Source organism: Caretta caretta, chromosome 5 (genome assembly GCF_965140235.1).
Source record: "Caretta caretta isolate rCarCar2 chromosome 5, rCarCar1.hap1, whole genome shotgun sequence".
NCBI classification, from domain to species: Eukaryota; Metazoa; Chordata; order Testudines; family Cheloniidae; genus Caretta; species Caretta caretta.
The window spans coordinates 107,588,745-107,613,854 of NC_134210.1; the positions used below are offsets into that span (position 1 = coordinate 107,588,745).

Below are 25,110 nucleotides of genomic sequence, written 5' to 3' on the forward strand. Positions count from 1 at the left end.
ATGCCCTCATGGTTAAAACAAACTAATTTCTCATAACAGTATAGCTTTGAGTTCAAGGTTTTAGAGTCACAGATGATAGAAAATGGAAAATGAAATGTGTATGAAATCATCTAGTCCACCCATGCACCAGTGCAAGATTGTTCTGCAGGTTGCACAGCCAGCCAGCCTGTTGTGCAGAAACGGGAAAGTAAAAATTATGTAACAAGCGGCTAGTGTTTATTAAAAACAAAACAAACAAAAAATCTAACAGAACATTAGATTTAAAGCAAATCAAAACACCAACTGAACACCACCACCACAAATATGGAAATCCAGAGGATATTCCAAACTCCATGAAGAATATCCTATTTGAAAAGATGTCATTGATATTTTCAACATAAAAAGAAGAATCTCAAGTTATCATCGAGTACTTGCGGGCTGTCATGTGCATATCTCCTAAGAATGTGTATCATATATAAGCAGGGGACTGTGAAGGTTCCAAAAGTTTTTTTTTTTTTCTAAATACCTACCTCCCCATGTCACAAAATTTAGGGGATTTAGTGAGGGAGGATGGTCCAGTGATTACAGCACTTGTTTAAGACTTGGAGACTTGGGTTAAATACCCCTGTGTGACTCCAAGCTGGATGAGCAAGCACCAAGCTGGATGAGCAAGCATCTTAGAGAGGTAATTAAGAAAAAGCAGAAAGCATATAGGGAGTGGAAGAAGGGAGGGATCAGTAAGGAAAGCTACCTTATTGAGGTCAGAATATGTAGGGATAAAGTGAGACAGGCTAAAAGTCAAGTAGAGTTGGACCTTGCAAAGGGAATTAAAACTAATAGTAAAAGGTTCTATAGTCATATAAATAGGAAGAAAACAAAGAAAGAAGAAGTGGGACCGCTAAAAACTGAGGATGGAGTGGAGGTCAAGGATAATCTAGGCATGGCCCAATATCTAAACAAATACTTTGCCTCAGTCTTTAATAAGACTAAAGAGGATCTTAGGGATAATGGTAGCATGATAAATGGGAATGAGGATATGGAGGTAGACATCACCATATCTGAGGTAGAAGCGAAACTCAAACAGCTTAATGGGACTAAATCGGGGGGCCCAGATAATCTTCATCCAAGAATATTAAAAGAATTGGCACAAGAAATTGCAAGCCCATTAGCAAGAATTTTTAATGAATCTGTAAACTCAGGGGTTGTACCGTATGATTGGAGAATTGCTAACATAGTTCCTATTTTTAAGAAAGGGAAAAAAAGTGATCCAAGTAATTATAGGCCTGTTAGTTTGACATCTGTAGTATGCAAGGTCTTGGAAAAAATTTTGAAGGAGAAGGTAGTTAAGGACATTGAAGTCAATGGTAAATGGGACAAATTACAACATGGTTTTACAAAAGGTAGATCGTGCCAAACCAACCTGATCTCCTTCTTTGAGAGAGTAACAGATTTTTTAGATAAAGGAAACGCAGTGGATCTAATTTACTTAGATTTTAGTAAGGCGTTTGATACTGTGCCACATGGGGAATTATTAGTTAAATTGGATAAGATGGGCATCAATAGGAAAATTGAAAGGTGGATAGGGAATTGGTTAAAGGGGAGACTACAACGGGTCCTACTGAAAGGTGAACTGTCAAGTTGGAGGGAGGTTACCAGTGGAGTTCCTCAAGGATCGGTTTTGGGACCAATCTTATTTAATCTTTTTATTACTGACCTGGGCACAAAAAGTGGGAATGTGCTAATAAAGTTTGCAGATGATACAAAGCTGGGAGGTATTGCTAATTTAGAGAAGGACAGGGATACCCTACAGGAGGATCTGGATGACCTTGTAAACTGGAGTAATAGGAATAGGATGAAATTTAATAGTGAGAAGTGTAAGGTCATGCATTTAGGGATTAATAACAAGAATTTTAGTTATAAGCTAGGGACGCATCAACTAGAAGTAACGGAGGAGGAAAAGGACCTTGGAGTATTGGTTGATCATAGGATGACTATGAGCTGCCAATGTGATATGGCTGTGAAAAAAGCTAATGTCATCTTGGGATGCATCAGGAGAGGTATTTCCAGTAGGGATAAGGAGGTTTTAGTACCATTATATAAGGCACTGGTGAGACCTCACCTGGAATACTGTGTGCAGTTCTGGTCTCCCATGTTTAAGAAGGATGAATTCAAACTGGAACAGGTACAGAGAAGGGCTACTAGGATGATCCGAGGAATGGAAAACTTGTCTTATGAAAGGAGACTCAGGGAGCTTGGCTTGTTTAGCCTAACTAAAAGAAGGTTGAGGGGAGATATGATTGCTCTCTATAAATATATCAGAGGGATAAATACCAGAGAGGGAGAGGAATTATTTAAACTCAGTACCAATGTGGACACAAGAACAAATGGATATAAACTGGCCACTAGGAAATTTAGATTAGAAATTAGACGAAGGTTTCTAACCATCAGAGGAGTGAAGTTTTGGAATAGCCTTCCGAGGGAAGTAGTGGGGACAAAAGATCTATCTTGCTTTAAGATTAAACTCGATAAGTTTATGGAGGAGATGGTATGATGGGATAACATGGTTTTGGTAATTAAATATTCATGGTAAATAGGCCCAATGGCCTGTGATGGGTTTTTAGATGGGGTAAGATCCAAGTTACCCGGGAAGGAATTTTCTGTAGTATCTGGCTGATGAATCTTGCCCATATGCTCAGGGTTTAGCTGATCGCCATATTTGGGGTCGGGAAGGAATTTTCCTCCAGGGCAGATTGGAAGGCCCTGGAGGTTTTTCGCCTTCCTCTGTAGCATGGGGCACGGGTCACTTGCTGGAGGATTCTCTGCTCCTTGAGGTCTTCAAACTACAATTTGGGGACTTCAATAGCACAGATATAGATGTGAGGTCTTTTTTAGGAGTGGTGGGTGAAATTCTGTGGCCTGCATTGTGCAGGAGGTCAGACTAGATGATCATAATGGTCCCTTCTGGCCTAAATATCTATGAATATCTATCTATGAATATGGGCAAGTCACTTAGGGCCAGATTTTTAAAAAAGGGTTTGTAGGAGCCTAAAGGAGGAGGAGCAACAATGTATCAAGTGGGATTTTCAAAAGTGACTAGGCACTTGTCTGCATCTTTAGGAACTTAAATAACTTTAAAAAATCTGTCCTTTAGTCTTGCTCTTTCCCAGCTGTAAAAATGGGGTTAATCGCTCTTCCCTCCCTCACAGGAGTTGCGTGAGAATGAAAACATTAGAGATTGTTGTGACAGTCTGGAAATCTGTCCATGTGAATTTATGAATTCCAGTTTGACTTTATGAACTCTCTGTATGTTTATAAACATATGACTGTCTTTTATTGTATTATTAAATCATACCTCTTGTATTAAGGGGAGGGGACACTAGCACTTGGGAGTCTCCCCCTGAATGGGACAGACAGTAAGGACCATCAACAATTGAATAAACTTGGATTAGCAAGACAATGCAGACTGTTTGCGGGGCAGGGGAACTATTGATTTGCTAATTATTTTTTTATGTAAGACAAATGGGTTTGTGCATGTGAATGCACAAGTCTGGGGTATGAGTTCTCATGCTGGGACTCTTGAACAAAACTTGCAGAAGGGCCTGTGTGTGTTCAAGCAGACCACTAAAAGATGGGGCCGAGGGAGAGTGGGTGCAGAATAATTTTGGATTCTTTGGAAGACACTGATTGTGACCCAAAGGACACTCAGGAGGGTGAGGAAACAGAAGCATGGTCTTGTATGCCGGTGTTTATTTTTCTGTAGATCTGTATATCTCTTGTGCTGTCTCTGTGAGTAAAGTGTGTGTGAGTTTAGACAGTCCTTTGCAGTGTCTATGTGCTACTTGCTTATACTGATATGTAATCCTCCAAAAGGAAAATAGTATACCAGAGGGCTCACATCTTCAGTGGAATTCTATCATGCACCAGCTATAAGGGAGGGTTGGAAGAACCATCACTGGTTTCAAGGCCTAGCCAATTGGATTGTGGGTCCCCCAGTGCCGGTAGGTGTCTCAGAGCCAGACAGTGATTAAACTATGCCCACATCCAGCAATCCAAATGCACATGGGACCCAAGGTTTGGGTCCAATACAGGAGCCTGGTCCAAAACGATTGCCTATCAAGGCTGGAACAATTGTGAAGTGCTCAGATATTACAGATGCCTATGGTAGATAGAAGATGGTGTTACAGTGCAGTTATGCTTTTGCATCAGTGTGAAAGTAAGAACTTTAGTAACTATGTAAGGCCATTACATCTGTGATAATGGTTTTGCATTGTTATGAAAAATTGGAGGATTGGGCCAAGAGAAATCTGATGAGATTCAACAAGGACAATGGAGAGTCCTGCACTTAGGAAGGAAGAATCGCATGCACCGCTAGAGGCTGGGGACCGACAGGCTAAGCAGCAGTTCTGCAAAAAAGGACCTGGGGATTACAGTGGACGAGAAGCTGGATATGAGTCAGCAGTTTGCCCTTGTTGCCAAGAAGGCCAAAGGCATATTGAGCTGTATTAGTAAGGGCATTGCCAGCGATCGAGGGAAGTGATTATTCCCCTCTATTTGGCACTGATGAGGCCACATCTTGAGTACTGCATCCAGTTTTGGGCTCCCCACTACAGAAGAGATGTGGACAAATTGGAGAGAGTCCAGCAGAGGGCAACAAAAATGACTAGGGGGCTTGGGCACATGACTTACAAGGAGAGGCTGAGGGAACTGGGGTTACACCTCTACCCCGATATAATGCGGTCCTCAGGAGACAAAAAAATCTCACTGCATTATAGGTGAGACCGCGTTATATCAAACTTGCTTTGGCCCCCCATTCCTTGTTCCCTGACCGCCCCCTCCAGAAACCCCCATCCCTAATCACCCCCAGGACCCCAGCCCCTACCCAACCCCCCTGCTCCCTGTCCCCTGACTGCTTCAACCCTTATCCACACCCCCCGCCCTCCGACAAGCACTCACCAGCAGCGGTGGGAAGTGGAGCAACGCAGCCCCAGCCCACTCCACTGCGCTACATCCCAGCCACGGCACTCCGCTTCCCGCCGCCAGTGAGTGCAGGGAGGTTGGGGAAAGGACGCCCCCTGCACTCACCAGCAGCAGGAAGCGGCGCCACATGGCCCCAGCCCACTCCACTTTCCTTGCCCCAGCCCCAGCCATGTTGCTGGGGGGAAGGTGGGGGAGGTTAGGGAAAGGTCCCGCACTCACCTGCGGCGGGAAGCGGACTGCCGGAGCTGGGAGCTGGCAGAGTGGAGGGGGCTGGGGCCGGGCTGCTCCGCTTCCGCTGCTGCTGGTGAGTGCGGGTGGAAACCCTTCCCCAAAGGCCCCTCCCCCGAGTGACATGGCTGGGGCCGAGGTGAGGGAAGCAGAGCGGGCTGCTCCCAGCGCCCTGCTAATCCCACTCTGGATTGGTCCCCTCTGGAACTGCGGGGCCCCCAAAAGTGCCCCCCCCAGCTCCTGCCTCCCAGGCCATGGGGGGCGGGGGTGTCCCTGACCACCCCCGAGACCCTCTGTGCCTTATCTAACCCCTTGGCCCCGGCCTGGCACCCTTAACACACTGCTCAGAGCAGCATGTCAGAGCTTTACCGTGTTGTATGCGAACCCGCGTTATATCGGGGTAGAGGTGTATTTAGCCTACAGAAGAGTAAGGGGAGATTTGACAGCAGCCTTCAACTACCTGAAGGGGGGTTCCAAAGAGGATGGAGCTAGGCTGTTCTCAGTAGTGGCAGATGACCGAACAAGGAGCAATGGTCTCAAGTTGAAGTGGGGGAGGTGCAGGTTGGATATTAGGAAACACTATTTCACTAGGAGAGTGGTGAAGCACTGGAATGGGTTACTTAGGGAGGTGGTGGAATCTCCATCCTTAGAGGTTTTTAAGGCCCGGCTTGACAAAGCCCTGGCTGGGATGATTTAGTTGGGGTTGGTCCTACTTTGAGCAGGGGGTTGGACTAGATGACCTCCTGAGGTCTCTTCCAACCCTAATATTCTATGATTCTACAATATATTAACATGTTCTGATTTCTGCTGTGTCGTGGACCAGGTGCATGCAAAGAAGTGTGGTTCAACAAAGGTAAATGCTTGATGATAACCTGAAAGTGGCACAGCAGAGACAAAATTACTTCTCGGTGTAGTGAGATCTAACCCCTTCAGTGCTTTATGTTAATCCCATCAGTGGTTAACAGCACCGTTTCATGTTCCTTATCTCTACTTGAAAGTGCATATCACTTAAATGACATAAAAACATTTTATCTGCACTTTGATGGTAGAAGAAAGACAAGGATAGCTCATCAAAAGCACTAGGGAGAGAACTGTAGGGGGCCATTTAGCAGTCTGGCAAAATACCCAGCAGTGGTATTCATCTGTATTCAGAGAAAGCATCCACAGCTTGGGGCAGGATTCTGGAACTAGACAGACTATGACACCTGTAAAAGCAATTCAGGAAACTAGTAAGCATAGGGGAATTGGAAGAGCAGGGCTTTTGTTGGGTCACAACCGATACAAGCAAATTAGAAATGGATCCTTTTCTAAAACGAGATGTTCAAATTGAAATAGTATGTGCATCACGAAGGATTAGCCCTTCCATCTTCTAACTAGAAAGATATTAAGATACTAACAGTGATACACACAAGATTAACCGAGGTAGACATCTGGAAGTTTCCACAAATAAATCCTAATACTTTTTGGAGACATGAAAAAGATCAACCTTTATTATTTTTGACAAAGAAATCGTATTGACAAAAGTTGCTTACTCAAGGTGAATTTTCTCTCTACGAGTGACACAGTATTATCTGTGATATCTGATAAACATTTTGAAAATGGCTGGATATAGAGCTAAAAGTTGAATTCTATCTAAATAAAAGTTGATGAATTCCAAGGTAAAAGGATATAAAAATATTTTCATCTGGAATTCAAACAGCAATTAGTTATTGTGCAAATAAAATTTTAGTGAATTATTCTCTATGTGACCACTTGTTTTTAATTAACAAAGAACACATGTGGGTCACCACTAGCTGAATCTTGAACCTAGGAAGCAGCAGCAGCATCCAGGTAGAGAGACAGTTAAATCAGAATACATCAGAGACAGTCATTTTGATGAAGATTAAATGTGGGGCCTAAAGTAGCCAACAATATTTTTAAGAGTGAAAACAATTGAAAACAAATACTGCAAAAGAAATAAACAGAGTTTCAGAAACACTAGATAAGGCTGTGAGAGGAAGAAGTGCTACCCAGAAGTGGCCAGAATTATGAGGAAGGTTGTAGATAGAGATGTCACATGTCACCTAACCAGTACATTGTGGGGGAGCGTACACCTAGGAATTATGCTGCCATTAGTGAACTACCACCATTTCCTGGGGATAGGAAAGAATGGCATGAATGCAATATCAAGTTTATTACAATAAAGCTATTAAAATTAATGGATTGATTAGATTTTTTATCTTATAATTGTGTTAATAAGGCTCAGTTACATTTGCTATTATTAAGTATGCTAATATATGAATATTTTACTGATCCACTACATACAGATTAAAACTAAGGTAATTGTACACATGTATCAATCCATTCATCCATCATGTGGATTAGAGGTTTATTTATATTTAGCAGTATGGGAATATTTTAGCAAGAATTTGTACCAGCATCTATCCTTATGCAAACACATTTTCACCAACAGACTGCAATGTAACATCTCTCTCCAGGTATGCCCCAAGCAGGCATCTTTTCTGGGAATGACTTTACAGCTCAAGTAAATCAGTGTTCCAATGCTGTAAAGTCATTCTCAAAAGTATTGCTTTTGAGCAATAAAGGCAGCACAATAAAGAACAATATCAAGGAACGAGGCATGGCCCCCTGGGATTGTAGTAGCATAGGAAGCAAAATACAGTACTGAGGCTTCAGTGTGCTGTTTGCTAGAGATTTAAACTCTAACAAACAAGTCCCTATGGGCAGATAAAGAGAAAGTGTACTTAACCTCTCTTCACCTATTAGGATGGCATCAGAGACATTTTACCTTGCACTTGGTTTACCTATTTCTAGTCCTGGTTTGCATCAAACCCAAACTACACAAGTGCTCAAGGAACTCCCACATCTAAGGATAATGTATTGGCAGGCACGGGGCAGGTGATGTGGTACAGAATGCCTTTGTATTAGGCGTTGCCTTCAAAATGAGAACTTCATTTAGGACACAGAGGCTTGCCTTCTTGCCTTCTCCATCTTTGTTCTTCTTTCAGTATAGTAACATCAGGGTACTTTAAAGCAACAATGAAGCAAGAACAGGGACAATGGCAGATATTTTAAAGACTGTTTTATACACATTTTTATTAAAGTAAACTTCAGACCTGATTCACCTTGCTGCTTCTGTTAGGGTTGCCAGGTGTCTGGTTTTCGACCAGAATGCACGGTCGAAAACAGACTCTGGTGGCTCTGGTCGGCACTGCTGACCGGGCCATTAAAAGTCCAGTTGGTGGCGCAGCGGGTACCTGGGGCTAAACGCAGGGTTCCTATCTGCCTTGGCTCCATGCGGCTCCTGGAAGCGGCTGCCAGATCCTTGCGGCCCATAGGTTCAGGGAGGCTCCATGTGCTGCCCCTGCCCAAGAGCCAGGTCCACAGTTCCCATTGGCCGGGAACCACGAGCAAATGTGCCTGCGGGTGGGAGGGCGCCGTGGAGCCTCCCTGGTGGCCCATGCTTCTAGGGGCCCCAAAGACCTGGCGGCAGCTTCCTGGGAGCTGCGGTAAGCGCCACCAGGACCCTGCACCTCCTCCCACACCCCAACCCACTTCCTGAGCCCAGAATCCCCTCCCACACTCAAACTCCCTGTCATAAATATAAAGGGAAGGGTAAACCCCTTTGAAATCCCTCCTGGCCAGGGGAAAGCTCCTCTCACCTGTAAAGGGTTAAGAAGCTAAAGGTAACCTCGCTGGCACCTGACCAAAATGACCAATGAGGAGACAAGATACTTTCAAAAGCTGGGAGGAGGGAGAGAAACAAAGGGTCTGTGGGTCTGTCTATATGCTGGTTTCTGCCGGGATAGATCAGGAATGGAGTCTTAGAACTTTTAGTAAGTAATCTAGCTAGGTATGTGTTAGATTATGATTTCTTTAAATGGCTGAGAAAAGAATTGTGCTGAATAGAATAACTATTTCTGTCTGTGTATCTTTTTTGTAACTTAAGGTTTTGCCTAGAGGGGTTCTCTATGTTTTTGAATCTAATTACCCTGTAAGATATCTACCATCCTGATTTTACAGGGGGGATTTCTTTATTTATATTTACTTCTATTTTTATTAAAAGTCTTCTTATAAGAAACTGAATGCTTTTTCATTGTTCTCAGATCCAAGGGTTTGGGTCTGTGGTCACCTATGCAAATTGGTGAGGCTTTTTATCCAACATTTCCCAGGAAAGGGGGGGTGCAAGTGTTGGGAGGATTGTTCATTGTTCTTAAGATCCAAGGGTCTGGATCTGTAGTCACCTAGGCAAATTGGTGAGGCTTTTTACCAAACCTTGTCCAGGAAGTGGGGTGCAAGGTTTTGGGAAGTATTTTGGGGGGAAAGACGCGTCCAAACAGCTCTTCCCCAGTAACCAGTATTAGTTTGGTGGTGGTAGCGGCCAATCCAAGGACGACGGGGGGAATATTTTGTACCTTGGGGAAGTTTTGACCTAAGCTGGTAAAGATAAGCTTAGGAGTTTTTTCATGCAGGTCCCCACATCTGTTCCCTAGAGTTCAGAGTGGGGGAGGAACCTTGACACTCCCTCCCAGAGCCTGCACCCCAAACCTCTCCACATCTCAGCCCTCTGACCCAGCCATAAGCACCTCATGCACCTCCTGCACCTCATCCCCAACCAAGAGCCCACACCCCGAGCTGGAGCCCTCACCCCTCCCCGCACCTCAGCCCTCTGTCCCAGCCTGGAGCCACTCCTGCACCCCAACCCCCTCAACCCTGACCCCACCACAGAGTCCATACCCCAGCAGGAGCCCTCACCCACCTCCCCAACCGCCTGCCCCAACCCGGAGCCCTCTCCTGCACTCTGAACACCTCATTTCTGGCCCCACCCAGAGCCTGCACCCCCAGCCGAAGCCCTCACACCACCCTGCTCCACAACCTCCTGCCCCAGCCCTATGAAAGTGAGTGAGGGTGGGGGAGAGCGAGCGATGGAGGGAGAGGGGATGGAGCGGGCAGTGCCTCAGAAAAGGGGTGGGCACAGGCGTGGCGTCTGTGAATGGCGGAGCATGGAGCAGGGCAGGAGTGTTCGGTTTTGCGCTATTAGAAAGTTGGCAACCCTACCTTGTGTAATCATTTACACCAGAACAGAGTGGGTGTAAAATGTACTGTTCTCATTTAGTAGTAATTTATGCCCACTTTGCACTGGCATAAATGAATACACAAGATGCAGCGCACCAGTGGGTCAGGCACCCAGAGCTCAAGAAAGGTGTCAAGATTGACATATACATGCTATTAAATCTTGTGTCAGCTACTGCATAAACACACTTTCACCACATTGGCTTTAACTGGTTAATTATTTTAAAATACTAGCACCAAATAACATTAATTAAACTTTTCTTAGCATGACAAAATCATGCATTTTGTATACCATGAATGAGCCTGGTCATCAAGTCAATCATTCCAAGATTTTAATCCTACAAAATTAGTATCCTTATTGGCCTCTCAATTTCAATACAAAGCATATAGGGTTTTTATATTGTCCAGCCACTTCTACTGTAAGCACTTTGTGGTAAGAACTGTCTTCTTATGTTTTTTTCTATGGTGCCTACCACGAAGGGGGAACTGCTACAAAACAAAAACAAATGAACAAACAAACAGTTCAGACAGAGGAATATTTGTTTCTAAGAACAACTGATCTCCCTGAGTAAAGTTATGTTCTTAGCAAATGGGCCAAATCTCCACTTGCATAGAGTCTCCCTTCTAGTTTATGCATGCCCCCAAAACATGTCCTCCCAAAGGTTCTGACTTACATCAAGAGAATCAAACAGATTTGGTTTCCCTTTCCTACTGCTCCTTTAGATATTCTATCACAAATAACTGATGCACTACAGCAAACCATTGCGATTGATCTGAAAACTCCATATTACCACATACAACTATTCAGAATTTCCCATAACAATATGCAAGCAAAAAATTCCTCTACTAATTAGATAGGTGATGTGTTACCCAAATACCACAGTATATGTAAGTAGCAAGCAAAAAGTAAAAATAAATTATTCATTATGAGAGAATTATAAAAAATAACTAAAAGGTTACACATTGATTTCCTTTGGTCATACATCATGAGTTTTTTGATGTAACAAGGACCTAGAAGTGGGGTTTCAAGTCCTTTATTTGTGACATATTTTTACTATTGCAGTAAATGAAAGACTCTAATTTAGGTCATAAATCTGAGCTGTCATGAGAAATTTTTGACATGACAAGCAAGTTGTGTATTGTAAAAAAGCATTGAGGATTTATTATAGGGATATTTGTTGAAAGCCAATTTTTGTATTCATTCTGTGTACTAAATTTTCACAAATCCAAAATACAGATGTGGAGGAGGAGCTAGGAGTGATCTTTGTATTTAGCCTAACACTTTCCATTATAAAATATTCTTGCAAGTTTTTTATTGAGACACTTTAATACCTCCACCGTTTCCAGCAGTGTAATTTGTAATTTGGCATTAAGTCCTTGTGCTAGAGCAGTGGTTCTCAACCTATTTATCATGGTGGGCTGCATATGCAGCTCTCTTTCTGTTATGTGGGCTGGATCCACACTATATATATATATATACCACTTATATGGCCCTGAGGATGTCACATGTGCCGCACATGTGTGTGGAATGGGCCACAAGCGGCCCACAAGATGCAGGTTGAAAACCACTGTGCTAGAGACATGGCTTTTCTTTGTTCCATCAAATTTTGGTAAGATTTTGCTGAGATACAAGCTGTTAAAATTGCCATTATCCTTTTTTCGCTTGTATTCCTCAGGAACATTGGGTAGAGGTTGGTACTGCCAAAATATTGACCGAACATGAACATTCTAATCTAAGGTTGGACCCACACCACCACCAACCCCACACACTGTACTAGTATGATGATTTGGGGAATCTATCTGTTTCCAAAATTCCCAAACAAGACAAAGAGACAGAGGTGAGAAAGCAGGAGTTTATAATAAAGCACCCATGGCGGGGGGTGGGGGGGGGAGAAGGGGAGACTGAGACAGCCATACAGGAAGTCTTGGACAGGACAGGACAAAAGGAGGGACCACCTGTCAGAGAAGATGAGCTGGAGAGAAAAGGTTCCATGTTTCAGAACACAAACAATGCATTACAACAGAAGGACCTTGATGGTCCAAGAGGACTCTGGCCCCAGCTCCAAGAATGCCCTCAGAAATGGTGAGGAAACGGAGGCAGGGAAATGCCTATACAGCTTATTATTTTGTATAAATCTGTGATGAAATAAAGAGCAATGGTTTTAGAATCCTGCACAAAGTCTGCGTGTTATACTATTAACAGCTCCAGTTCTGCGAAAGGGTGTGTTTAAGGAGAGGGGTGGCTTATCACTAGTTCCAGGGGCAGCATGGCCACAGATAAACTGAGGATCTGCACCCCAAGGTTAGAACAGAGCCAGGGTTCTTTTCAGACTTAAGAGGCTTAAAACACTTGGGGAAGCATACACCAGACACCCGAACAGCGGTCTGGTGAATGGTCCAGCAGGGGGTGCTGTGCAGGAGCTGTGACAATTTGGAACATCTGTGAACTGCCAGAACAGCAGTAGCAGGGTGCAGACTAGGGGAAGAGATGGGGAATTAACTGAGGGGAGAACACTCCCTCCAGCTCTTGGTGTTGGGGGGGGAGACAGCATGCACTGGATTTCCTCATTCCCACCAACTATTCCTCAGGACCCACCATATAACCCCAACAGTCCATCCCTGCACCCTCTGGGGACACCATAGGGGACAGGAGCTGATCCCTGGGTTCTATCCTTCTGTCTGGGATAACATCCTTCTCCTGCTGACAGTAATGCAGAGAGTCTTATATCTCAAGTGGTAGCAGTCTGTGCTGCTTCAAATCCAGCTGAGGATGCATGATTCGGGGGGAGGGGGAGGCTTACAGTTGCACATAACAGAACTTGATTGTACCTTTTCCTTAAAAAAGGAAAACAAAAACCTAAATTATTTTGGCTTTCTTCCCCCTTGGGCATAAGCATAATAAAATAGATTTTTATTTATGTGATCATATACAGTTTGTTCCTCTGTCTCATGTAGTGGACTGGATGAACACATAAGATGGCAAAATTAAAGTTGGGTACATGATATTGTAACCTAAATAATATATTTTACCAAAAAACCACCCCCACCAACATCCTACAATGGGCCAGAATCTCAGTGATGTAAATTGATATTGCTTCATTGAGCCAATTGAACAATGCCAGTTTATACAAGCTGAAAATCTGGATCTGGCCCCATGCATGGTTGCATTCGTATGACATAAATGTCACTCATTGCCATATTTATTTCTTATTAAAGGAACATTGTCAACTTAAAATAAATAAGTCTCACTTTTGTATAAACATGTATGTGTGATATCAAGATTATTGTAACTGAACAAAAATTATTGGGGGAAATAGCTCCATTTTGTCATTTAGCATAGTTTGTGCATTTGACAACACGTTGTACATAACCAACTGGGCCCTGATTCTGCAAATACTTAACATTGTTCACATGTGAAGTCTATTGTAAAGAGACTACTTATATGTCAAATTTAAACACATGCATTAGTGTTTGCAGGACTGGGACCTTAGTCAGTTTCTTCCTTGATATTTATACAGCTTTTATCAACAATAGGGGAGCAAAAAATTCCCTTATAAAACAATTTTTAAAACAAAATCAGGACATACTATTTAAAGGTGCTGTATCAGAAACTGGAGTTCAGGGCATAGCTTTTTTTTTTACCCAGTTCCTTTTAAAATGTTCACATTGATAGTCTCTTTAGCAGGAAGATATTTGTGACCTTTTGTAATTTCAGCAGAATATTTAAATGACAAGATCCTCAGAAAAGTCAAATGAATCCTGTCTTATACACATCATACAATAACTGTGTGAAGTGAGCAGTATAGTTAGAGATAAACTTGCCATGTACTTGTTATGCAGAGGCTGGGTAACACCTAGGCTAGCTATAGTAACTACATCAGCAGCAAAGTTAAACTAAGCACTGGTGGCAAATGTCACAATTACAACTTCTATCCCTTTTCTTTGTGGGGACCTTTAATAAAAAAAAACTAATTATGAAGTAACTGTTCAATGTTTCTAGCTGTGTCAATTTTGACTCACTTTGGCGATTCTTGGTTTGCCCAGCCAGGCTGGTTTTCTTGTTCTTTTTTATTTATCTGTAGAGGAATACTTTCAGTAGGCTACTTAGGGCTAGTCTACACTAGAAATGCTACAGTTTTTAAAAGAAGCCTTGTTAACAGGAGTTCCCCCGTAGGGTGGTTTCAAGTCTTCAGTCATTACTATTGGGGTAGGTGGAAGCTCACTGCCATCTGGTGGAGGGATTAACTTTCCAGATTCAGCTTTTCAAATAAATGCAATGTAAACGTTTTTTGTAATTGGGCAAAAGGAAGGACTAAGTCTTCCTGAGAAGCAGAAAGATTGAGAGGTGGGGGCAAACCAGATAAACCACCATAAGGAGCAGAGAGGAGCTGGATGGTGGGCATAAGCTTCCTTAAGGAGTGGAGTGGTGGGACTGTGTGAACAAAAGTTTTTTGTTTAGTTTTAAAGAGTAACTTTCAACAGCATCTCTCCTCTGGATGGTATGAGTTAAGCAATATGGTTTCCAACTGCCAATTACTGTTAAATCTACCTTAGACAGGTGATAATTAGGTAGGGAGTCAAAATTATGTAAACAACAATCACAAGGTGCATTGACTCCTCCCAGTTACTAATTGTTAAAAGGGATCCCCATTGCCTGAACCCAGAATTTTCCTGTGGAACAGGTAAAGACAGGTTTTTCTTGGTAAAACTCCTCTAAGGATGCTCTGCTTCTAAGACACTTGTTCTAGGGAACAGTTATCTTGGTGGAAAAGAAGCACCCATCTCTGACATTTGTGTTGTAACATCTCCTCTCTGGGCTCCCTGGCACTCACACCATTTCCGCCTGGTTTGTCCAGATAACAGCTGCTCACTTCCTCACCTTGTCTGACCAGCTGACTCCTCACTTTGGACCCCTTGCCAGATTTATTAAGAATAAAATTCTCATCTTCAGAGCCCTGCATAACTCAGTTCCAGATGAGATCTCGGATCATGTTAATTATGTTCACCTTCATCTCATAGCATCCACAATAATGTAGCCCAGTCTTTCCGCCTTGTTTCTTTCCCCCATCCCCCTGCCCCCACACTGCTCCTTACATATGAAGTGACTTCAGAATCCCATTTCATGCCCTTTACCCACATCCTCATTCACAACTCTCAAACACGCTCTCCATCCAGCAACATTTAAGAAGAGTCAGAGTGGCATAATTATATGTAACCCTTCTGCCAAGTGTTGTCAGCAGCAACAAGGGCAAGTGTCAAATAGCTAGGGTCCCTCTTAAAAACTAAGAAACATCACTGACTCAACCCCCACCCAGAATTTCTGGGATCACTCAGTGCATTCCCTGGGCACTTTTCATAAGCAAAACCTCCCCACTTGCAAGCATGGAGTCCATGTATGGAAAGAGGAAAATGCATTGGGGGAGGAGGGGGAGGGAGAGAGAAATGAACACATCAACCTGGGAAAACATAGCAACACTCTCTAGTGGTAACTTTGGCAGTAGTCTGTTAATTGGGTTCCTCACCCACCAGTGTGAACATCCAATAGGAAAATGTTCCTTTACTGCATCACTTCCTCCTTCTCCATCTGCTGAGCCCTGCTCATGGTTTGGTGTCAATGGTAGTGTAGTCCCAGAGTCCCGAGGTGCACTCAGAGATCTGTTTCCAGTCCCTTAGGAAGTGCTGCCCATTCCAGTCCTGAGGCTCCATCATCTAACCCAGCTAGAGCGATTTAAGATGATTTTAGTACTGGTGTACACGAGGCGTCATTAAAACTTACTCATTTCTGTTGCTATCCTCTGTTCCTTCAGCAAAGAACCTTCTCTGCACTGGACCCCACTGAGAAGCTACCTCTATGACATTTCCTACCATGAAGTCCTCTTCAACAGCTCTCACAGGGGAGTCTTCAGTCTGCATCATCTCTTATTACAAAGTCATCTCAGAAGTACAAGATACTAAATGGGGAGAAGGGTGAGGCAGGGATGGAATCAGTAGCATATATGCTCCTTCCTATGAGTTATGACTCTGACCCCTCCCCACAGACTCCCTTATTTCGATTCAGTTTCGCTACCCAACCAATTCTGAGTTTATGTGTTCCCAAAGTGTCATTTGGAAGAATTCCAGGTAGAAAGCATATGCAAATGAAGCTCTCTTTGTAGACATTCTTCCCCTTGTTCACCAACAGATGGGGGCAAAAAGCTACTTACTATCTAGAGTTCAAGACTACAGAATATTATAAGTGGGGCTGATAGCCGCCTTATTATTAAGGTTACCTGAGAATTCCCGTTATAAAACCTGTTCCCAGTTGCTTATAACTTTTCCAAACTTTAGCCATTCAGGCTGAAATTTTACATGGTGGGTAACTGTATTATTTCAGGTTTCAAAGTAGCAGCCGTGTTAGTCTGTATTCGCAAAAAGAAAAGGAGTACTTGTGGCATCTTAGAGACTAACCAATTTATTTGAGCATAAGCTTTCGTGAGCTACAGCTCACTTCATTGGATGCTGGCGAGTGGGACTTGTGCTGTGGGTTAGTTTGGCTGGGCCCTGCAAAGAGAAGCGCTGGCTGCAGCAGGGGCTTGGGCATGGACGGGCTGCATGGCACTGCCATCGGAGCCGCTCCCAGCTCCCGGCCAGCTGCTCCTGGGTGCCACTCCATCTCCTTAGGTTTGCCTCCTGCCCCTCCTGCCTTTCCCCTTCAGGTCGCTGGATTCCAGGACTTCTCCGAGACTTCCCAGGGCCCCGCTAGGAAGTGAGTAGCATTTCCCTGGCGGCTGACACCTGCATCCTCCCAGGGCTCCTGGCCCTTCCTGGGTGCTGGTGATGGGAGGAGGCTCTGGGCGGGGTCTGCGTGTGCACTAGCTGAGCAGTTCATGGAAGCCCCTGTCTCCGGGGGGAGTCGTATCCATTACAGTGAGTCGGGCTGTGTGTGTGCTGTAATGCGGATGCATGAAAGCTTATGCTCAAATACATTGGTTAGTCTCTATGGTGCCACAAGTACTCCTTTTCTTTTTGTATTATTTTAGACAAAATTCTTCAGCCATTTCCAAGAATGAATGTAGGGGAAATATATTACTTTGTCCCTGTTAAAAAATTCTGGCAACCTTTTCTTTTGAAAAGCTCTCACGTCACTGTGCATTGGACCAGGGACTTGAAATTTGGCAGGGAATAGCCTGTGTCAAGGATGCGGCTTTTGCTGATTCTGTGAAAGTCTCCCCAAATTTGGCCACTTTATAAAGCTTTTGAAAAGCAGCAGTTTATACGTCCTCACTCAGCATATTTCATCCCCTCACACCTCTCAGTACTGAGTGTTTCATGTACTGCATGCTGGGTAACAACATGAGAGGACTTCACACTTGCAAAAGTAAACTGGCTTTTTTATTAAGAGAACTATTTACAGAAATACTGCAACTGCAGCCAACATTCCTGGTATCTCCTTCACGTTTTTTACCCCTGGAATTGGTGTTCCTCCCTCCAAATTCCATACAGGTTGCTACACTGACCAGACAGTGCATTAACTATCCTCAGAATGACCAAGGATGCTCCAGCCCAGGGATATGAGGGTTCAGAAGAGCTTTCCCTGAAATGCCTGCTCTCAACTGCTCTGGGCAGGAATGGTGATTGGCCCCAGAACTGAGAACAAGCAGCTTGTCTCTCCTGTGCTCTGCCCACCCTGCCCTGCTGGCACCCAGTCAGCCTGTGGCAGGAAGCCATCTGAATTGAATGCAGAGGGGACAAAAGCTAGAGCAGAACAGAGCAGAGGAGTACAACCAGGACAAGGAGTCCAGTGAGACTGGGAGCCATATGGGGGAGGGAAGGAGGCTGCAAAGAAAGAGGGGGACTAGAAGCAAGGGGAGTGAGGATGGGACTGGTTGAGCAAGAACTGTGGAAGTGGGAGTTGAGAAGTGGAAAACTGAGATCAGGTGGGGGTAGGGAGCCAATTAGCCTTATGGGGGTAGCAGATTAAGATAGAGGAACTGGGGCATAAAGGGAGAGCTAGGACTGGCTGGGCAAAGAGACTGGGGCAAGGAATCAGGGAGGAGAGATATTGGGGCAAGAAACTAGGGAGGGAGATAGGGATGAGACAGACTGGATGAGGAATTTAGGAAGGAAGGGAAAGATCAGGTGAGGCGCTGAGAAGATGGAATTGGGACTGCCTGGGAAAGAAGACTCAGACTGACTGTAAGGAGAGACTGGTATTTGTGGGGAGAGAATGAGACTCAATCAATCAATGAGCTCAAAGGTGAGACTAAGACTGGATGAATAAGAAGACTGGGAAGAGATAGGACCAGGATAGGTTGGAGGTAATGTGGCAGAAGAGGTCATGCTTGGGAGAAACAGGCAGAAGGGCCTGTTATGATTAGACCACACTCCCTACCAGTGGCCACTTTGGATGAGCTATTACCAGCAGGAGAGTGAGTTTGTGTGTGTATGGGGTGGGGGGGTGAGAAAACCTGGATTTGTGCTGGAAATGGCCCACCTTGATTATCATGCACATTGTAGGGAGAGTGGTCACTTTGGATGAGCTATTACCAGCAGGAGAGTGAGTTTGTGTGTGTGGTTTTTGGAGGGGGGTGAGGGGATGAGAGAACCTGGATTTGTGCAGGAAATGGCCCACCTTGATTATCATGCACATTGTGTAGAGAGTTGTCACTTTGGATGGGCTATTACCAGCAGGAGAGTGAGTTTGTGTGTGGGGGGGTGGAGGGTGAGAAAACCTGGATTTGTGCTGGAAATGGCCCAACTTGATGATCACTTTAGATAAACTATTACCAGCAGGACAGTGGGGTGGGAGGAGGTATTGTTTCATGATCTCTGTGTGTATATAAAGTCTGCTGCAGTTTCCACAGTATGCATCCGATGAAGTGAGCTGTAGCTCACGAAAGCTCATGCTCAAATAAATTGGTTAGTCTCTAAGGTGCCACAAGTACTCCTTTTCTTTTTGCGAATACAGACTAACACGGCTGTTACTCTGAAACTCCCTACCAGAGCCTGGAGAGGAACCCAAGATTCCTGAGTCTCCCCATTTCTTTCTGTCAGCAAATATCTGTGAAACTCACTGTCTAAGTATATGTCTCATCCACCTCTAGTCCTGGTCCACATAAGTAACTTATTGTTGCTTTCAGTTACTCTATTAGCTCAAGTGGCAGAATTTCTGTTTGCTTTTTCAAAAATTTAGGAAATCACAAGTTAAAAAATTAAGGTTGCAAAATCAAGCACTCAGAAATTAGGAAATGTCAGTATAAGGCTGCATGTGCATCCTTACTTCAGCCCCATTGTGTGCATGCATTAGGATACAGTCTTTAATTACATGATTACATTCCCTCTCCCCCATACCACTGGACCTCTGCCTCATTCAGTGCACAGGATGGACATACTCTGGAGATAAATCAGGGCTGTGTAGTAAAAGATGTCATTGTCTAGGACTCCTGCCTCATTGGTGACAGAAGTTGGAAGGTATTAACTATACATGGGTACCAGGACAGGTGAGCCTAGGCCTGCCCAAAACTAATGGCCCACCCCCTCAACCAAGAGAGAGGAACAACCAGCCCACATCTGAGTATATGGGACAACTGAGAAAATGGGAGCAGAAGAGAGGTCAAAAATTAAAAATCAGGAAACCAGAGAGGGACTCTGAACAAAGAACCCTCAATAGTGTCCACAGCCCCCCAGAGGAATCTAAGGAGTCACTGGACACCATCCAGAGGCACTCTACCCAGAGGCGCAATTGGATGAAGGACAAGAAACAGACCTAACCATCTCAGAGTACCCCCAGCCCTCTGCATCTTCCTCCTCCTGGTACAATGGATTGCTATTTTGGTCAGTACCATGAGGAGGTTGACTGTGGGGGGGGTCTGGCATCTTTGTGGGGCATGCACAAATTAGGTGTGGGGAAAAGTGCAGTCAGAACCTCATTAAGAAGTTCTGGAGGAGCCAAAAGTGGAGCTGCAACCTGGTGCACTCTACATAGATGTGTTAGGTTCTACCTCTTGCCACAGAAAGAACAGGTTTCAGGGGAGTTGGTGAACCATGCCAGATATACACCTGTGCTTATGGCTCCATGAAGCCATATCCCCTCTGATATCCCCAGAAGGCCATGGAACCAGAGTGAAGTACAGACTGGCCCACCAGAGTTCCTCACCCTCTGTATGTGGCATCAGGTCCCACTACTTGGTGTCAGGGCAAGACATGCAGACTACCAAGGGGATGGAAGCACGTGTGTGTACATATGTTTTCTGGGTGTGGTTTGGAGTCAGACCAGCTATATATCATTCAGCCAAATCAGGTGGGGAGAGTACAAGGTATGTAGTGAACAAAGCAAAGAAATGAAGGAATAGAAAGGATGGTCTCATGGTTAATGCAGTTAAATGCTGCCCTAGAGAACTGGATTCTATCTCGGTCTCTGCCAGAGTTACTATGCAAAACTAGTTAATTCACATAACCCAAATTTTTCACAGGTGATCATAACTGTGTGTTCCTCATTTTTAAGTTTCCCAACTTGATTGCCTATGATCTGATTTCAGAAGTGCTGAGCACTCATGGCTTCGAATGAAGTCAATGACAGCTGTGTTTTGTCCATATAAAGTGCTATATAATGCTAAGATCTCTGAGAAAATCAAGTCCTAGGTGTCTCAAATTGGGCAACCAAAATTAGTGTAAACTTTTGACCCTGGATGAAAAAACATGATGAGTGTTATGATCAATTAATGTTTGTGAATAACTCAAATAAAAGCCCATCAGGAATTAATAATTCTATCTTCAGAGAAAGGTTTGAACTATTTGCAGTAAGGAAGGTCTGGGGCCACACATTGAATAAGGAGAAAACAAAATACTGAATACCATTCATCCTATGTACTGAACGAGGCAGGGATCCCATGGAAAGAATAGTATGTGATCATATATTTAACAGCTGTATGCTAATGAATATGCACAAGAGGGAGAATTAAGATTACAGGGCTGACTTATCTTTTAATGTGATTTGTGTGTGTAATTATCATCTATATGGCTTACCCAAGTAAATATGGGTTTCCCAGTCCACTGTGTCTTACCTGTGTCTATCATTTATACCACCAGCTCTCTGTTGAAGGGACTGTCATTATTTGTGTCTTGTTCAGCGCCAGTCACACTGGTACTGCTTAAAAAAGTACACAAATAAATATAGTGCACTATGAGTTTCATCTCTATAAAGTTGCACATGTATAGAGAATAAGGCAGGAGCAGTAAAGCTGCTATTAACCACATTATCCACTCCTCATGTCCACAAATTTATCTAACCATGACTCTTTCGCAATATGACTACACTGCAATCAGAGGTGTGACCACAGTTTACGAAGGCATATCCATGCTAGCTCTAACCTAGCTAGCACAGGTAAATATAGCTGTGAAGATGCAGCACCATGGCACAGGCCAGAAACATGAGTACATACTCAGGATTTAGGATGGGCTGGGGCAACCCACACTATTCACTGCTATTTCTAGCCATGCTAACTATATTAAATCTACTGCAGGTATGCCTACCTGAGTGGCAACCACTCCTCTGACTGCAGGGTAGGCACACCCTTCAAAAGGACGTAATTGCGTAGCATCAGTCATATGGTCACACAGAAAATCTGATCCCAACACTATCATTGCTGAAATATTTGGCACTCCAAGGCAAGCCCAAATTATTATTTATAATGCCAAACCACGCATGAGTTGTTTATTTTCTGACAAGTTTGTGGGTTAACAAGCCACTTGTCTCCTTTGGATCTTGTACACTGGCTAGTTCTAAGTCTTGATGGTTGGCATTCAGTTGATCTCTGACTCTGAACCACATCTCAGTGATTATTTACAAACCCCATAATAGAACAACATTTGCTCTGATAATTCCGATGAGCCATATTTTTAAATGACTGGCCCTTTTCCTCAGCCTGATCTACTTTCCTCACAAGCAGTATTTTCCAGTTGCCTTCTCCTCTATACAGCTGACTATTCTGCTGTGTCCTACAGCCCACTTGGTGTTGCTAAAAGGCTTTAGTAGGCCAATGAACACAGCTACTGGAAACTGAATCTCAGGTAAATGGTTGGAAATCTATGCTTATCATTACATTCAGTTAAAGTTGTCACCTCCTAGGAATGGCCACAGAAGTGACTTTCGCAGCCTCTTGTGAAAGACATAACCTCAGAGGTTTAGTAAGGGGAGTATCCTAATGTTTGGACACATATCCAAAGCTTATCAGAGACTCTGGTCTGGAAATCTCAAATGATGAGATATTTTTGAAAAAAATTAGTACTTTTTGGTTATGTCTGGTCCAGAAATAACACAAGAACATCCTCTTTCTTACCAAAGCTAATACATGCAAGATATTACAAATTAACCAGATTTAGTAGGTATCGTTCACTTTGAACTTGGTGAGGTTTATTTCTGTAATGCTTTGCAAAATTCTTTGTCCATTTCTAGTTCTTGTGCCATCTGTGGGTTTTGGTTTTTTTTACTGCTATTCACTTGCTCTACCGTTTTGGGCAGGATTTTATTTTTGATTAGGCATGTCACAAAGAGAAGGTATGCCATCAAGTTCAGTAATTTTCCAAGAATCAGCTTGTGAATCATCATGTGAATGGCACCCCTGAGGACGATACCCAGTTGTTCAGACTCCCAGTCCTTTCCTTAAACTGCAACCTTGGCTCTTCAAAAATTTTCTGTAAGTTCACTTATTCCTAAAAGCATCCCAAGTGTTTGTTCTGTACTATATTGTTCCTACTTGGGCCTTTAGTCTATAAACTTCCTAGGGAAAGGATGAGATTATTTATTAGCTTCAGTTCATCTGTGGTGCAGAAAAATGTTCACTTCTGATGTTGTAATTACAGACCACATTCATAGAACCTAAAGATGAAAAAGACTTAGTTTATCACAACCATCTCTATGCCAGTGCAGTACTGTTCATTCAGAAATGCAGATCCACCTGCTAAATTAATATGCACTCATTTTATGAGGACTATTTGTAAGTATTATGGCACATAAATGTCTTTGAAGTTATAGCCTGAATCATGAGTAAAGCCAAGTTAAAGTGCGGATAATGGTATATACCAAGTGGAATTTTATATTATTACATATTTTCATTACAGTAATATCTAGAAGCCCCACCCAAGCCCCATTGTGAATATGCATTGAGAGACAATCCTGTCCCAAAGAATTTATAAGCTAAACAGACAAAGAGAGCAAGGGAGAAGAGATGCACAGAACTTTAAGTGACTTGCTCAATGTCATATGGCAGATCAGTGGCAGAGGTGGGAATAGAACCCACAATAGAACTCAGGTTCCATGGACCAGGTTACCTCCCAAAATTTGAACACTTTGGACACCAGGAATAAAAATGATTGTCAGACAGAACTGACACCTTAGAGAGGAAAAAGGTATTTTTCCAATGCTGAAACTAGTCCTTATGCTGCCCAGACTTTGAAATATATTCCTATTTGCATAGAAGATTCTAAATAAATCTGAATTTAAGCATATTTGAGAAAAGATTTAGGGTCATTTAAATCAATTTGCATATCTATGACACCTAATAGATAATTGTGTCAGTTCATTGAGATGAATCTATATTATAAAATATACATTCTGAATTATTTTATGTCATATTATGATTACTTTGTGACTCACTTTTACAAGCGACCCTGATACTCTCTCAGAACTGCTTGTGACTCAAACATTCCACTTCAATGGATATGAAATAAATGCACAAGGCGGATTCAACCAATTATTGCATAAATAATGAGTAATTTCATATTGCATTGTAACACAATGCATCCTCATTTACTGCTATGTCCAATCTACTCTGCAACGTGTTCATATTTGTGAGAAGTATTATATGAATAAATGTATAACAATAATTAAACAGCATGATTGTCTGTTAACAAGAAAGTCTCTATATTTTTTTTTCAAAACAACTGTTTTTGCAATTTTTGTTTTAGAGCAAAAAATGACTAAGTTGTACTGTAATAAATACATGTAGCTATTATGGATAGTATTTGTTTATTTTAATGTTTCTTAATATAACCTTGCAAATGAACAAAATTTTGTTGCACAGTTTATTTGCCACTGGAAAACAAGACTTTCCCCCACACTCAGTTTATACTCCTAGAGACGTTTTATCTAACCTTTCTTTAGCTTTTCAGTACGATAGCTAACCTTTCTCTAGCCTTTCAATATGGTATCTATTAAAACAAGGCACATACTTACTACAGTAGCACAGCCACTAGTCTGTGCTGTCGTACAAGAAATATATATACAGGTATTACCATTCAAATGATTTCTAAATGTATCTTACTCATTTTTATAGGTATGTATTGCATTATACAATTACACATGCTAAATATTTTTGCGATGTTTTTGCTTTGTTCCTAGTAGGTGCTGTACCATTTATGACACTTGTTTCAGAAAATGTATCAAACTGATAAGACTTTAAATTCTTTAGTTATATGCTGATATTTTAGCAAAGCTAAACCTTTTATTAGGCTAACTGAAGTATTAAATCTTCAAGCTTTTAAGACTTATGAATTCCTTTTGAGAATTACAATATGCAATGGAAGAATACATTCTTCTAATACAGAAGTTGATGTGGAAAAAAGGGCACAAGAGCTGGATTTAACTAATGGAACAACTAATTTGTATTTGCATGTCACAGGCAGTCCATATTTAAGTAGCTTTCTAGATTGCATCTTAATGATTATGGATAAAAGATTAAGCTAAAGGCTCAAAAGGGAGTTTAAGCAGTTTGGACACTGTCCTCTATTGATATACAGTTATTTTCTGAACAGAATATTTGCTTAGCATTTTCTTAGGGGAGCAGGTCTTTCGCATTGGACAGCTATCTTACTACA

At 42.8% G+C, this 25,110-nt stretch overlaps 1 protein-coding gene across 38 annotated transcripts in view; it reads right to left on the reverse strand.

Moving 5' to 3' along the window:
* The window catches only part of PTPRD (protein tyrosine phosphatase receptor type D), a 1,703,394-nt gene that overhangs the window by 1,317,978 nt on the left and 360,306 nt on the right, over window positions 1-25,110 (reverse strand). The window lies entirely within an intron of this gene.